The sequence below is a fragment of the Phoenix dactylifera genome, unplaced genomic scaffold (assembly GCF_009389715.1).
Source record: "Phoenix dactylifera cultivar Barhee BC4 unplaced genomic scaffold, palm_55x_up_171113_PBpolish2nd_filt_p 000479F, whole genome shotgun sequence".
Classification (NCBI taxonomy): domain Eukaryota; kingdom Viridiplantae; phylum Streptophyta; class Magnoliopsida; order Arecales; family Arecaceae; genus Phoenix; species Phoenix dactylifera.
The window spans coordinates 228751-245480 of record NW_024067900.1 but is presented as its reverse complement, the minus strand read 5'-3'; positions in this window follow the sequence as shown (position 1 = coordinate 245480).

The window sequence follows — 16730 nt, the reverse complement described above, 5'->3', positions numbered from 1 at the left end:
GTGTGAAACGGGCGGAAGAAGGGGCGTTGATCGGGATGCTGGAGATGGAAATGGTTGCATCACTGGAGGAGGCGGATTGAGCGAACGAAATGATTGGGACGCTCGGGCTCGGGCGGACGCTGTGGAGGAGCGCGATCTCTTCCGGACGGCCGCTGGGAAGATTCATGGGATGCTGGGATGAGTGAGCTGATCACGGTTGAGACGGGCGGACGAGTGCTGGGATGAGCGGACGAACGGGATCGTCCTGGCGAAGATGGAAAGACTCCGCATGGACGCTGTCGAGCGGGAAGCTTGGATGCGGGTGCTCCATGATAAGTGCTAGATAATGTACAAATTTATCTATTTTACATAGTACTTATTATTATTGTTATACACATATTTTAAATATTAACAGAAGAAAATGTGTTTCCCCTCGTCATTTCATTTTAATAAATTATTAGAGGTAATTCAAGTTTGGTTTAATTTTTTATATCGATTTAGTCTAATGTGTGTGCAGGTCGAGTCACCCCATTCACGAATTAGTCCCAATCTGTTTCATGTGTGGATTACTTTCTTCCACATGTACATGAAGCTACCCATTTCTTTGTCCACGTCATCTTTCCCATGTGCACCAGGCTTCCCAACTTAGCAAAACAAAGCCCTCCCAACCTACCCGAGTGGACCCCAACCACCTCTCTAAAAAAATAATAATAAAATTCACTCACGCCCGTATTCATCTTCCGCATCATTCTTCTCCTCTTCTTTCCCCCTATTTCGGATCATCTCCCATCCTTCCCTATCCTTCCCATATTTTCTCAACTATCCAAGCCAATCCAAGCTTCCCAGACGAATCCTCATGCGATTCATCATCCCCCGTATCCAGCAAATCTCCCAGGCTCAAATCCACACGTTTTTCCTTTGCTTCAAAACAAAGCTCATCTCCCTCCCAGTCGGCCCCAATGCAGCACCGAAACAGGGGAGATTTCCAAATCGACCCAGCCACCCGATTCTCGCCATCACCGTCTGCGTCTCCTCCGGATTCAAGATCCCAAATCCCGGATGACCCCGCCTCTTCCTCTTCATCCTGCGATGCAATCCTCCCAGCATCCGCGAGTTAAGCATCATCTTCCTCCCAGCCGATTCTAGAATCCATCCTCTCCCCACTCCGTTCATCGTGTCCCAACATTTCAGATCCTCCCAGATTTCCTCTCATCCCGCGATGCAGCCAGCGAATCAGGCGTTCGTCCGAAGCGTCTTCAACGCATCCATGGCACGATTCTAGTCTGCAGCACATCTCCGGCCATCCGAATTTCCTTCCACAGCCGAGGCGTCCCAGATTTCAGCTCCCAATCGCAACCAGATCAGCAGAGATCGTGCCGGCACACCTCACGTCTCCAGCCAGCCACGCATCAGGCATCCGCCTGCATCCCCGCCTCCTCACAGCTGCCATTCCGAGCGAGATCCGAGATTCAGCGCGTCCAGCTCCTTCCCTTCCATCCGCACGCCCAAAATTGGGGAAGATATGATTTTATTCCACATTGAACCAGCGCCCGTGGAGATTAAAAGGAGGAGGGTGGCCATCGGAAAGGGGGGGGGGGGAAGCTCGGTTCGAGAACAGAGCTTGCTCTGTTTCGGTGAAGAGAAAGAAATAAAAAAAGAAGGAAAAGAGAATAAAAACCAAGAGAGGGTTTGAGGCGTATGGCAAAGGAGTTCTTCAGCATACCAATGGAGATGACGAGCACCATGAGCAGCTAAGCCTCGGTTTAGGGGTTTGATGAAGCCAAAGAGGATTATTCGTTTCATTTTTATTGATTTGAGTTTGTATTGTAAGATGGTTGCATGATGAAGAATTTATCAATTGATCTTATGATTTATCCAATTTATGTGAATCATTTATCTTGCATAAAATATTTTACATAGATTGATCTATTTCATCGAATCCAACACCTGTGGTTTGGAGGAGATATTCATGTGATATCGATTTCATGTTTAATGATTTAATGATCAGATGCATCATGCTAGGTTAGACAGGTCATGCTTATCGTTAGAGTAGATGGTTTGTGCTAGACTTAGATGATTCATGCTGCGAATTAATCATAATTTTTAATGATTGCTTTGGCTTGTAGTCGGAAGCAATTAAGTCTTTAATACAACTCAATCATTAAAAGCGTCACGGATACAACTCTATCGGTGGAATCTAGCCCTAAACACCTCTCTCCATTGATAATTCGTACTACTATATCCACATTAATTCTTAGTTTTTATCATTTACTCTAGCTTATACCCTTTGAAGTAACAATTCAATTAGAGAAAAATAACTTGTCTCCAATCCCTGTGGACCGACACCCGTAATCACTATCCTACGGGATACGTGCTATTGAGTGGTTTATTTTTGAAATTGAAATAACCGATCAATTTTTGGCGCCGTTGCCGGGGATTGCTAGAATAGTTATTTTTCCTATCATTAAAAAAAATTAATTAATTAAAAAAATTTCAAAAACAAATATATATAAAAAAAAATTATTATTTTCTATTATTGTTACTTTTCTTATCTTCTTTTTCTCTTCTACTATTTTTTTTTTCAATTTTTCTTTTGGTCTTATTTGATCAGGAATCGAAGGAAAAATCTGGGATGATCAAAAGAAAAATAGCTGGAAAAGAAATGCTGTAGAGGTTTGCCTAAAAAAAAATTTAAAATTGCTGGAAAAATTTTCTTTGGTAACCTCTAAACCTTTCTTGTTTAAATTTATTATTAGATTGAAATTTTGTGGTGATTGTTTGATTTTAATTTCAGCAAAAGTGTGAATGCATGCTTGATACATGTACACAAATTAATCCGCACATAGTAAGGGCAATCACCCCAACAAGATAAGAGCCGGATTTCATCACCGGACTCTTGCCCAACTTAGGTGAACTCAATCTCACATAGTGTCACTTTAATTAAAATCAATTAGACATTGGCTCCTAGGGACATTCGAGCTCAATAGGACGAAGATCACCGAAAGTTGCACCAATTTCGCTCTGTGGCTTAGTTGATGTCTAGGCAAGCTTTGTCCCTATAAGGGAGACAGTTCATCTGTTCGAGGCAAGTGGGTTTTAAGTGGGACCTTTGCGAACGCATCGTGACCCCTCCACTTACCTGGGAGCTTACCTGGTCAACCCGGTTCATTAGACCGGATTGGAGGCTTAGGTGCCCTCTTCAAACCAGTTAGGAGCTGTCTAGTGATTTTAGGACAAATACAAGGATTTATGTGTTTTTCTTTTATTGCATGCTTGATTGATCAAGTACTAGTGTATGCAAGGGAGTCGTTCTAGAGTACGTGACCTATTACCTTTTGACCCTGAAATAGAACGGACCCTTAGAAATATTCGAGCTGAGATCAGAACAATAGAATCATCCCCACCTCTTGAGATGGCTGAAGAACAACCCAAACTCCTGAGGGAGTACTTTACTCCCACCATTTACACTTCCCCATCTTGTATTCGATTACCTGAAGTAGCAGCTGTACAATACGAAATAAAGTCTAGTGTGATCCAAATGCTCCCATCTTTTTATGGGCTCACCAATGAAGACCCATATAAACACCTAGATGAATTCCTTGAGATTTGCACCACTGTCAAGATTCAGAACTTCACTGATGATGCTCTGAAACTTAGATTATTCTCCTTCTCCCTTAAAGATAGAGCCAAGCAATGGCTGAATTCTTTAGAAGCCAACTCGATTCGTTCTTGGGATCAAATGCAACAAGAATTTCTTAAAAAATACTTTTCCATAGGAAGAACGAACCAGTTTAGACGTGCCATTACAAGCTTCTCCCAAACTGAGGGACAAGAATTTCATGAAACTTGGGAGAGATTTCGGGACCTAATCCGTAAATGTCCTCATCATCAAATACCTAAGTGGCAGTTAGTGCAATGTTTCTATGACGGATTGACTGAACGATGATCGATGCTGCATGCGGAGAAACTTTTATGCTTCAAAATGAGCATGAAGCATGGCAATTATTTAAAAATCTTAATGAAAATTCTCTTCACCATGCTTCCTTTTCTCGTCAAGCACCCCCGAGTTCTCAAAGAAAAGGGACCATTTGTGAAATAAGTCATTCTATGGACCTGTCTAGCAAGGTAGATGCATTGTCCCATAAGATTGACCAACTGATGATAGGAGGACATGTCGTTAGCTCTTCCCAAGCACAAGTGTGTGCTATCTGTTCTAGCCCATCGCATCCTACTCATGAGTGCCCCTCAGCACCCCAATATCCCGAACTCGTGCAAGAACACATCAATGCTGCCCAAACACAGCCCAGACCAGGTAATGACCCATTTTCCAATACATATAATCCGGGATGGCGGAATCATCCAAATTTTTCTTGGAGGCAGCAAGCTTCGAATACTGCCCAACCCTACTCCCAAAATTTTCAAAACCCTCAGAATTTTCATCTCTACCGTCCCTCAACTCAATTCAACACCCTCCTCCTTCAACCCAAAGAAATACAGCCTTTGAGGAGAAAGTGTTGACTGCCCTTCAAGGTTTGGAGGCAAACACACAACTATTACACTCTCACACGCAATCAATTGCTAAGCTAGAATCCCAAATGGGTCGACTAGCCAATGCATTAAACAAGCGAGAGGAAGGTAAGCTTCCAAGTCAACCAATGAGTAATCCTAGGGGACAATACGTGGCTCAAGAAACTCGAAAAAATCATGAGCAAGCCAATGCTTTGACTACCCTAAGGAGTGGACGTATAATAGATAATAAGATTGGGGAGGGTAACAATAAGAAAGGTGAAGAAGAGGAGAGGAATGTATCACATGAAAACCCAAAACTTTCTTCAGCTAGTCCACCATCTGCCACAACCCACATTCCAAAGGCTCCATTCCCTGAAGCACTTAATGCACCCTCTCCCTTTGGCAAGAAGGGAACTTCATTAGAAGAGATGATGGAGATCTTCAAACAAGTTAAAATCAACCTCCCACTTCTTGATGCCATCAAACAAGTTCCCTCCTATGCCAAATTTCTCAAAGACCTTTGCACCCAAAAGCGAAAATCTAGAACACATGTGCCTAAAAAGGTCCTCCTAACTGAGCAGGTAAGTTCCATTCTCCAACACAACACCCCTCCAAAATTCAAAGATCCTGGCGCTCCCACTATTTTCTGTGTCATAGGAGATAACTTCATTGATCGAGCACTTTTAGATCTAGGGGCAAGTGTGAATCTTCTACCCTATTCAGTCTATTAAAAATTTGGGTTGGGTGAATTGAAACCTACCTCGGTATCTTTACAATTGGCTGATCGATCGGTGAAGATGCCAAGGGGGATGATTGAAGATGTTCTTATCAAGGTAGACAAATTCTATTTTCTAGTAGATTTTATCGTCCTTGACATGGAACATGTGCCCAACCTTAAAAAATAAATTCCTGTGATTCTTGGTCGTCCCTTTTTAGCTACAGCCAATGCATGTATCAACTGTAGAACTGGGGCAATGGATATATCATTTGGAAACATGAAAATTAAGTTGAATGTGTTTCATGCCGCTGACCAACATGTGAGGGAAGACGGGTATTGCCTAATTGATGAAATGGATGATCTTGTAGAGGAAGCCCTTCCCTATATCTTAGCAGATGACCCCCTAGAGGCATGCTTGGCCCATTTTGACATTGACAATTTTGACTTAGACAAGGCCATAGAAGAAGTCAACATCTTACTCGACAATCAATCTCCCATGAGTTCCCTTCCTTGGAAGATCCGACCTGAACCTCTTCCCCCTATTGCTAGCGCACCACTTTGTCCTTCCATTGGTTCTCCACCTAAACTTGAGTTAAAGCCACTTCCGACAACTCTTAGGTATGCCTTTCTAGGACCAGAAGATACCCTCCCTGTAATCATCGCGGCCAACTTATCTACTAAACAGGAGGGTAAACTTTTAAGGGTACTAGAAGAGAATAAACATGCCATAGGATGGTCTGTAGCCGATTTGAAAGGGGTTGACCCCTCCATATGCATGCATCGAATCCACCTCGAAGATGATGCAAAGCCCACCCGAGAAATGCAAAGAAGACTCAATCCTAACATGAAGGAGGTAGTCAAGAAAGAAGTTGTGAAGTTATTAGATGCCGGAATCATTTACCCAATTTCTGATAGTAAGTGGGTGAGTCCGACACAAGTGGTACCCAAGAAATCAGGTATCACTGTGGTTGAAAATACGGAAGGAGAATTGATACAAACACGCACAACCACGGGTTGGCGTTGTTAGATGTATGCCCTAGAAGCCAATCTGGCTGACACATTATTAATTCTAGGGACATAATTTTGTACTTGACTATTTATTATTGAATAAATAAAAGGCATCGTTTCATTCATATTGTTTATGTGTCTATGAATCGTCCAAGAAATTAATAAGATGATGATACATATTCTCAAGAGTTGAGAATTTAAGCCATGTATCATTGGTGATTAATTTCTAAATGCTCCTGATCAATGGATCATCACGAGGACGGTGATCGATCCGATCAGTGCACAGATCACTTTTCTTCTGGATGGACGAGACTTGAGTTCATAGTGTAGGGACACTGAAGTGATAGTGCAGGTGCTTGTTAGAGAACAAGGGTCTTGAGCGTGACCAAGACAAGAAGTCACTTGGATGTCTATCCACTCGTCAGTGACTTGCTTGATGTTGCAGTAGTGTGACTGGTCCTTTGACCTGCGATGCTTCGGCTACTCACAGTGAGGTTATTGTAGTTTGACTGCACACATACATGGTCTCTAGCCATATGGGTCCATGCAGTGTAGATTGGCTGCAGTAGGTTCACTGTAGGAGTAGGGTATGCACCTATAAGGAATCTATCGACCTTGATAGAAAAGGAGTGATCCTATGTGATTTGTTAGACTGAGTTCTAAGACCTTGGCCAGGGCAGTAATATAAAGTGAAGAAGAGTTTTCCACTATCGAACTCAAGTCGAATAAATCTTGACATATGACAGACGATGGGGTTTGACGAGTTGTCCATGACCTCCGTCCTGTAGGGATCCACGATAGTAGGATTGTATCACACGTTAATTGCACCTAGAGGTTCATCATTCCATTCTACTGGGTAGCCACTACATGCTGCTAGGTGTCACTGGTGGATGGTGGGACTCATAGGGATTATCTTGATGATCGATAAACCCTAATGAGTTGAGTTGGAACCGTTCCAACCCATTGAAAGGAGTTTTCAATGATATAGTGATAGAGATCACAATATATCTCACTACCAGTCAGAATAGAACCTATGGGGTCACACACACTAGAAGTATTGACCGATCCGATGGTTGAAATCGTGATTAGGAATCACGAGTAATCAATTTGATTGATAAGAAGTTGAAGAAGGAACAAAGGAAATTAATTAATTGGACTTAAACACAAATCCTACTTCGGGTAGGATTCTTAGAGTCCTAATTGGATTAGGACTGGGAATCCTAGTTGGAGTAGGACTGGGATTCCTACTTGGAATAGGATTCCTACAATCCTAATGAGATTAGGAATTTTGAATTAAAATTGGATTCCTACTTGGAGTAGGATTCCTAGAAATCCTAATTGGATTAGGACTTCGGATTCAAATAGAGTCCTAATTGGATTAGGACTAAAATTAAATACATCCTAATTAGATTAGGATTCCTTAAGTCTAAATTAATTATTAATCTAATGAATCAACATGACTCCTAATTGGATTAGGATTGAAGAGTTCAATTGAGTCATGGTTCATTCAAGTCCTAATTGGATTAGGACTAGCATAGATTGAACCCAATTTGGCTAATCCTAATTGGATTGGGATCAAACCAAAAGAGAGGCACCCAATCCTCTTTAGAAGAGGATTAGGGCATCACAAGAAGGAGGGATCACGCCCCTCCTCCTCTCCTTGTGTGCGGCATGAAGAAGGGCCGGCGCCCTCCCTCTTTGGAAAATCATCTAGGGCTCCTACTTTGGAGGAGCCCTTGATGCTTATAAAAAGGACCATGAGGCCGACGCCCTAGAGCATGGGAATCCTCTTCCTCTTGTGCCGTGGCCACCCTCTTCCTCTCTTAGTTGCAGCCGCAAGCAAGGGTAGAAGCTCTCCAAGTGTTGGCGGCCTCCTCCCCTTCCCTTCCTTCATCCAGCGCAAGCAACAGAAGAAGGCTGCGTAGGGGCTCATCTTCTTCCTCTTCTTCCTTCTTCTTCTTCCTCCTCTCAAGCACTTTCAAGAGTTGAAAGAAAGAGAGGAGATCAGCCATCAAAGGAAGTCTCTGCAAGGGAGCTAGCACCCCGGGGAGACAAGGAAGCTTTGATCGGTCCTCTGCTTCGTGTGGATACCCGTAGAGGCCGGACGTTTGAACGGCTTCAAGCGAACCCTCTTCCAAAACCATGAATTCAGATTTGCGGTGATCATCTACCCACGCAAGGTGAAGATTTGATCTTCCTAATAGTTTTAAAAGTTTTAATTCTTACCTAATTACGAAAGGTCTCGAAACAACGTTCATGCGATGAACGTCGATCCCGTGCATGCCGATTCCGCTGCCATCTGAAAAATTTTTGAAATATCAGCGGCATGGGCGGGTTCCCAACAGTGGTATCAGAGCCTAGGCTTCGTAGATTAAGGTAAGAATTAAATATCTAAAGGCATATTAGATCTGAAAATTGATTGATCATGCATGCTGAAAAATTCTGCATGCAGATTTTTCAGGGGTGCTGATTTTATACATGCTGTTTTTATGTGATAAAAAGATGATTCTAATTGCATTGTTAATGGGATTACAAAGTTTAGAATCATGATTAGCATGATCAGCGACCTATGTCATGATATAATCAGTTAGTTTTCAGATCTGAAAATTATAATTGTTGCATACGGTGATGATCATAGGATTCAAACCCTTTTGGTATCAAATGTAATGACCTGCGATGTGATCTGCGATGTCATGTAATTTTTCAGATGCTTGCATGCATCTTATTTGATATTTTGAGAGGCCTGCGTGCCTCCTAAAAGGAGATGTAATTTATTTTTATTTTTATTTTACATCTGGTTGTATTTCTGTGATGTGATGTACATCAACGATCAAGCTGAATCAAAGGCATGAGATGAAAGGTGATCTAAGCGGTTGATGGCGATGGGATCAAGAGTTGATCAAGGATCGAATCAAGGAAGCTTGGAACCAATTCAAGAGTTGAAGACCACTTGATCGATTGATGTGCATGTGCTTGTAATACGACCTAATTAGAATCCATGATCATCACCTAGTTAAAGTTTAGCTTTAATTATTGCCGCGATTATAACTGCCTGCAATGCGCCGTTTGCATGTGATGTGAATGAGAGTCGGGTAGATAGGTTTACATATGATGTAACAAACCCAATTGAGACCTAAATCAAAACCTCCTCAATCAAGTCGAGAGTGAACCGACATGAGCAAGTCATATTAGATTAATTGATCTAATTGGTGTCTAGGAAAGCATGAAAGGTGGTTACTTAATTAGGACCTTACTCTCTGAGTAAGGGGAGCCTCCCACCTGCTTACCTGGCCAATTGTTCGATTACCTCTTATGAAGGGCTCAAGTTGCAAACACTAAGACCTGATTAACCAATATTAAGTCAATAGGTCTTCCACTGTAGTAGAGCTGCTAAGGCCTTTCTGATGTTGATTTGTCTCGGCTGGACACAGTGGTCAAGTTGCATTGGGGGGCTGGACCTCTCTATAGACATGAGATGTTGTAGGGTAAAGGTGGGGTTGGGCACCAATAACTGTTAGGTGAGGACCCAATGACGACTTTATTCCTACGGTTATACGGTGGGTCTGACTTAACTAAAAAATGGGACCAATAACTGTTAGGTGAGGTCTTCATGGCTTAGAGACCAAGTTGCACTGCAATATGCTTGAGAAGCATTGTACAAGAGTTGTACACTCATCCATCTATGTGTCACCAATAACTGTTAGGTGAGGTGGCATGTAAATCGGTGGGACCGCAGTACCCACTAGAAACCCTAGTCGCGTAGGATTTCCGTTTTCCTACCAGGGGAGTGTGAGGAATTCGAGAAAATAGTGGGAGTTACATTTGTTCTAAAAGACCTTAGAACAGATTAGGATCAAGTACAAAAGTCTAACTAGAATCTTTACTCTCTGCAGATACAATGTCGGCTTCAAACCCTCTGACCCGTATTCTTGAGACCAACCGACTGACCGGAACCAATTACAAGGACTGGCTTAGAAACCTCAAAATTGTTTTGGACTGTGAGAAGATAGGCTACATACTCGATTCAGATATCCCCACACTACCAACACGTCCTACTGATGTTCAGCGTGAGATGCATAAAAAGTGGTTGGATGATGACATTAGAGTAAAATGCTATATGATGGCATCCATGTCTAATGAACTCCAATGCCAGCATGAAAGTATGAAGACTGCTAGGAAAATACTGGCACACCTGCAAGAGTTGTATGGTGAGCAAAGTCGCACAGCTCGTTTTGAAGTGTCCAAGAGGCTTTTCAAAGCGAAGATGCGCGAAGGGCAGTCTGTCCATGATCACGGTCTGACCATGATCAAGGACCTAGAGAAGCTTGAGAAGCTCGGTATGGACATGCACAAGGAATTGCAAGTGGATTTGATCCTACAGTCACTTCCTGATTCATTTGGTCAGTTTATAGTAAACTACCACATGAATAAGATTGAATGCACTAAGACTGAACTCATAAACATGTTGGTAATTGCTGAGGGAGCCTTGAAAGGTTCAAGGGGCAATGTCCTTGCTGCTGAGTTGACTTCTGGTTCCAAGAGAAAGTCTACTTGGAAGAAAAAGAAGCCTGCTAAGAAGCAGAAGAAAGACAAGAAGCCAAAGAAGGAAGTTCAAAAGAAAAGTGCTAACGACAAAGGAAAATGTTTCCACTGCAATGTCGAAGGCCACTGGAAAAGGAACTGTCCTTCATACCTCGAGAGCCTGAAGAACAAGAAAGGTGACACACCTTCAGAAGGTATAGACTTGCTCATAATTGAAACTAATCTAATGGTTTCTTCTACTTCTAGTTGGGTTATAGATTCTGGTTCTAGTGCTCATTTATGCACTACCATGCAGGGTCTAAAGGAAAGTAGAAGGCTGGCGGAAGGTGCGGTAACCCTTCGGGTTGGCAACGGGGCAAAAGTTGCTACTGTGGCTGTGGGCACCTACCATCTGCGACTACCATCTGGATTTAGTTTAATACTTAGAGACTGCTATTATGTACCTGTTGCTAGCAGAAATTTGATTTCTGTTTCATGTCTAGCACAGGAAGGTCATGTTTTTACATTTGACAAAGACTGCTGTTCTATTTATTTAAGAAATAAAATAGTCGCACGCGGTTTCATGATTGACAGTCTCTATCATTTACATATGGATGTATCTGTGAATGTTACCGAGCAAGATTTGAGTGCCAAAGGATCCAAAAGATCCAGAGATGAGATAAACCAAAGATATTTGTGGCACCTCAGGCTTGGCCATATTGGAGAGGACAGAATGAACAAAATGGATAAAGATGGGCTTTTAGGCTCATTGACTTCCGAGTCATATCCAGTTTGCGAGTCCTGTCTTCAAGAAAAAATGGCAAGACTGCCCTTTGTAGGACATGGGGAGAGGACCACTGAATTACTTGCCCTAGTACATACAGATGTATGTGGCCCATTCGATGTGCTAGCCAGGGGACGTTATTCTTACTTCATTACCTTTACCGATGATTACTCACGGTATGGGTATGTGTATCTTATGAGACACAAGTCTGAGTCTTTTGAAAAGTTCAAAGAGTTCAAGAATGAAGTAGAAAAACAAACTGGAAAACCTCTTAAGGCTCTTCGATCAGATCGAGGAGGAGAATACCTTAGTGGGGAATTCCGGAACTATCTCAAAGAAAACGGCATAGTCTCACAATGGACACCTCCGGGTACACCTCAACTCAACGGGGTGTCAGAGAGGAGGAATCGGACCCTATTGGATATGGTCAGGTCCATGATGAGCTTCACTGATTTACCTATGTTCCTTTGGGGAGATGCCTTACTCACAGCGATTTATTTATTGAATAGAGTTCCCTCTAAATCCGTTCCTACCACACCGTATGAGATATGGCATGGTAAGAAACCAAGTCTGGGTCATCTCAAGATTTGGGGATGTCCGGCCCACGTCAAGAGACTACAGGCGGACAAGTTAGAGGCTAGGACCATAAGTGCTCGTTTTATAGGATATCCTAAAGAGTCATTAGGATACAATTTTTACGTCTCAGAGGATCACAATGTGTTTGTGAGCCGTCATGCCATCTTCTTGGAAAATCAGTTTATCCTTGATAGAGGCAGTGGGAGGAAAATTGAGCTTGAAGAGAAAGTCTCTGAAAAGCAACGAGTCATGGATCCTATAGAACCCATTCATACAGAGCCAGTACACGATGTCCCTCGACCACCTCGTAGATCTAGTAGGGTCTCCCATCCTCCCGATAGATACTTAGGTATACTAGAAGAGGATACCGAGAAAATGTTCCTAGTGGGAGATAGGGATCACATACAGGATTCCAAAACCTACAACGAGGCGATATCTGATATCGATTCCGAGAAATGGCTGGAAGCAATGAAGTCAGAGTTAGACTCCATGCGTTCCAACCAAGTCTGGACCTTAGTAGACCCACCAGAAGGTATTGTACCTATTGGATGCAAATGGATCTACAAAAGAAAGATAGGTTCGGATGGAGAGGTAGAGACCTATAAGGCAAGGCTTGTGGCGAAAGGGTATAGTCAGCGCGAAGGCATTGACTATCAGGAGACCTTTTCACCTGTAGCCATGCTAAAATCCATCCGAACATTGCTTGCCATTGCAGCGTTTCATGATTATGAAATCTGGCAGATGGATGTGAAAACTGCTTTCCTGAATGGACATCTTGATGAAGATATCTATATGGAACAGCCTTTGGGTTTCACTTCCAGTGATGGAGATCACAAGGTCTGCAAGCTGCAAAGGTCCATCTATGGACTAAAGCAAGCCTCTCGGAGTTAGAACACTCGTTTCGATGACGCAATCAAAACGTTTGATTTCATCAAAAACGAAGAGGAACCATGTGTTTACAAAAAGGTTAGTGGGAGTGCTGTCATTTTTCTCGTACTATACGTAGATGACATTCTCCTGATTGGGAATGATATTCCCATGCTAACCTCGGTTAAGGTCTGGTTGTCAAAAGAATTCTCCATGAAAGACCTTGGGGAAGCATCCTATATTTTGGGAATAAAGGTCTATAGAGATAGATCTAAAAGGATGCTTGGCCTTTCACAGAAGATGTACATAGAGGAGGTGCTGAAGAGGTTCAGCATGGAAAACTCCAAGAGGGGTCTCTTACCCCTAAGGCATGGAATTCATCTCTCCAAGAAGATGTGCCCCAACACATCTGAAGAGATTCAACGCATGAGCAAGATTCCTTATGCATCGGCAATAGGAAGCCTCATGTATGCCATGCTATATACACGACCTGATATAGCTCTTGCTGTGAGTGTCACAAGCAGATATCAGTCGAATCCAGGTGAAGAACACTGGACAGCTGTGAAGAATATTCTTAAGTACTTGAGAAGAACTAAAGATTTATTCTTGGTTTTTGGAGGATCATCAGAGTTAAAGGTAGAAGGGTACACAGATTCAGACTTCATGACTGATGTCGATGATAGGAAGTCAACATCTGGATACGTGTTCTTGTGCAATGGTGGTGTGGTGAATTGGAAGAGTTCTAAACAACCGATCATTGCTGATTCTACTATGGAAGCTGAATACATCGCCGCCTCTGAAGCTGCTAAAGAAGGCTTCTGGTTCAAGAAATTCATTGCAGAGTTGGATGTGATGACATCAGATGCCATAACACTCTACTGCGATAATAATGGCGCCATAGCCCTTGCTAAGGAGCCAAGGTCTCATCAGAAGTCTAAGCATATAGAGCGGCGCTTTCATCTCAAACGCGACTATGTTGAGAAGAAATATGTAGAGGTGCAGAGAGTAGACTCCGCGGATAACGTGGCAGACCCGTTCACTAAGCAGCTAAGTCAGCAAAAGACTGAAGCCCACCTTGAGAAGATGGGGCTTAGATATATGACTGATTGGCTTTAGTGCAAGTGGGAGATTGTTAGATGTATGCCCTAGAAGCCAATCTGGCTGACACATTATTAATTCTAGGGACATAATTTTGTACTTGACTATTTATTATTGAATAAATAAAAGGCATCGTTTCATTCATATTGTTTATGTGTCTATGAATCGTCCAAGAAATTAATAAGATGATGATACATTGTTGACCACCTAATGGATTTTGATGAATACAAAACACGAGAGTATAATTTCATTTATCTTAACAATTTAATTGAGGATTTCATGTGTTTAATTAAGAATATTGTTAAGAAATGTCTAGGCAAGTTTCCATAATTTTTATGAATTTATTGAAGAATTTTTGAGTTGAAGAAAACAGATCAGGGACAGCCGAGACGTCTCCGGGTTGTCTCAGAGACGTCTCTGGCACAAACAGGAAGAACTGGCACGTCTGGAGACGTCCCCGGTACCTGCGGAGTCGTCCCCGCAAATAAAAAGCAGACCAGCGGAGTCGTCCCCTAGATAGCGGAGACGGCTCTCTCAGGGTTTTTCAGAGAATGATTTTTTCGGAGATAAAACAAGCGGAGACGTCCCCGTAAAGCGCGGAGACGTCCCCAGAGCGCGGAGTCATCCCCGAAGCAGCGGAGTCATCCCCATGCAAAAAGCGCAAACAAGCGGAGACGTCCCCGTAAAGCGCGGAGACGTCCCCGGAGCGCCTGGGACGCGACTGACAGCTTTTCAGGTTTGATTTGAATTTCAAATCTTCTCTACTTTATCTCTAACGGCTATATTTGCTTTTTGGGCTATAAAAGGGAGGTCTTAAGTGCTTCTCAACAACTCTTCACCAACCAAAAGCAAAATCATTCAAGAGGGAAGTTAGAAAGAAAAGCTCAAGGGAGTGAGTGCATTCAAGAAAGGAAATCAAGTGCTTTCAAGTCTCCCAAGCGATTTCAAGCTCAACCACTCTCGTGTGCTCGGGATTCAAAGCTCACACCCAACCCTACGCGTCCCACATCGGAAGAATCAACATCTCCCACGCTTCCAACGGCAAAAAGGGTTCTTCCGATTTTATTGTTTCTCATTGTTATATTTGCTTCTTAAGAGCTTTCAAATCTTTTGTAAAACGTTTGAATATTGAGCTTGTTTCAGTCAAGGAACTTGGAACAAGGGATAGGGGTCCCAAGCCTAAGTTAAAATTGGGAGATTGTAGGGTTCGTTGTTAGCCCGGGGTAAAACAACGAGTTGGGTAGTTCACTCGAAAAACTACCGGATTGTAGGGTTCGTTGTTAGCCCGGGGTAAAACAACGAGTTGGGTAGTTCACTCGAAAAACTACCGGATTGTAGGGTTCGTTGTTAGCCCGGTGTAAAACAACAAGTTGGGTTGTGAGCTTGTAAAACAACCGACTGTAATCTTGAGGATTATAGTGAAATTCCCAAGAGGTCTTGGGGAGTGGATGTAGGTGCTGGGGTGCACCGAACCACTATATGTTTGTTGTGTTTGTGATACTTTTTGTCATTGTCTAACTTGCTCACCTACTTACTTAGATAAATTGCTTGCTTAACTCTTATCCGCGCATCCTTTAGTTGCAAGCATATTTAATTTACTTAATCAAGTCTCATTCAATAAATCAAACTGTTGCTAAGTTTAAATTCCACTGTGCATCTATACAACTTAGCATAATTAATTGAAAAGTTTTAGAAGTAGTACAAAAGTTTTAAAAGACCCAATTCACCCCCCCCTCTTGGGTTGTATCTACTGGGCAACAAGTGGTATCAGAGCAGGTGCTCTAAGACTAATTATTGATCTCACGATCAAGAGCCAAAGATCATGACAACTCAAATAGATAGTTTTCTAGGAGAAGGACAATTAATTGATACACCTCCACTATTTAATGGCATAAACTATACACATTGGAAAGCACGCATGCGCATTTTCATACAATCACTTGATTATAATTTATGGAGAGTTATAGTCAATGGAACACACACAAACACTAGTCATAATGAGAAAATGGCTCAACAAAATTCAAAAGCCATGAACCTATTATATTGTGCATTAGATAGGAATGAGTTTAATTGCATATCTTCTTGCATAACTGCTAAAGACATGTGGAATATGCTAGAGGCTAAATATGAAAGCACTAACATTTTTAGTGAATCTGAAATTAGCTCTAAAGAAAAAGAGAGACAAGGTGATATTGAAAACCTATGCCTTGTGGCACACAAGGACGAGGTATGTATTGAAATGCAAAGTGTCTCCTCTTCTGAATATGAAGTATATGATAAACTTGAAAATGATTTTACACTTGATGAGTTACATGATGCATTTCTTGATTTAATGAAAGAACATAAGAAACTCATTTGTAAAAACAAGAACCTGAAGAATGAAAAGAAAATCCTAGTAAATGAAACTGAAATCTTAATTAAGGAAAATAAAGAACTAAATCAGAAAAACCAACTTCTCACTGAAAGCCATGATAAACTTAAGAAAAATAATGAATTGCTTTCAGAAGATAACAAAAGATTAACTAAAGAAGTTGACAAATTAAAACCTGTTGTTGAAAGATTTACCTTGAGCTCTGAAAAGTTGAATCTAATGATAAATAATCAAAGAGCTGAATTTGATAATATTGAATTGGGATGTCAACCTTGGTACACCCAAAAATCTTTCAATAA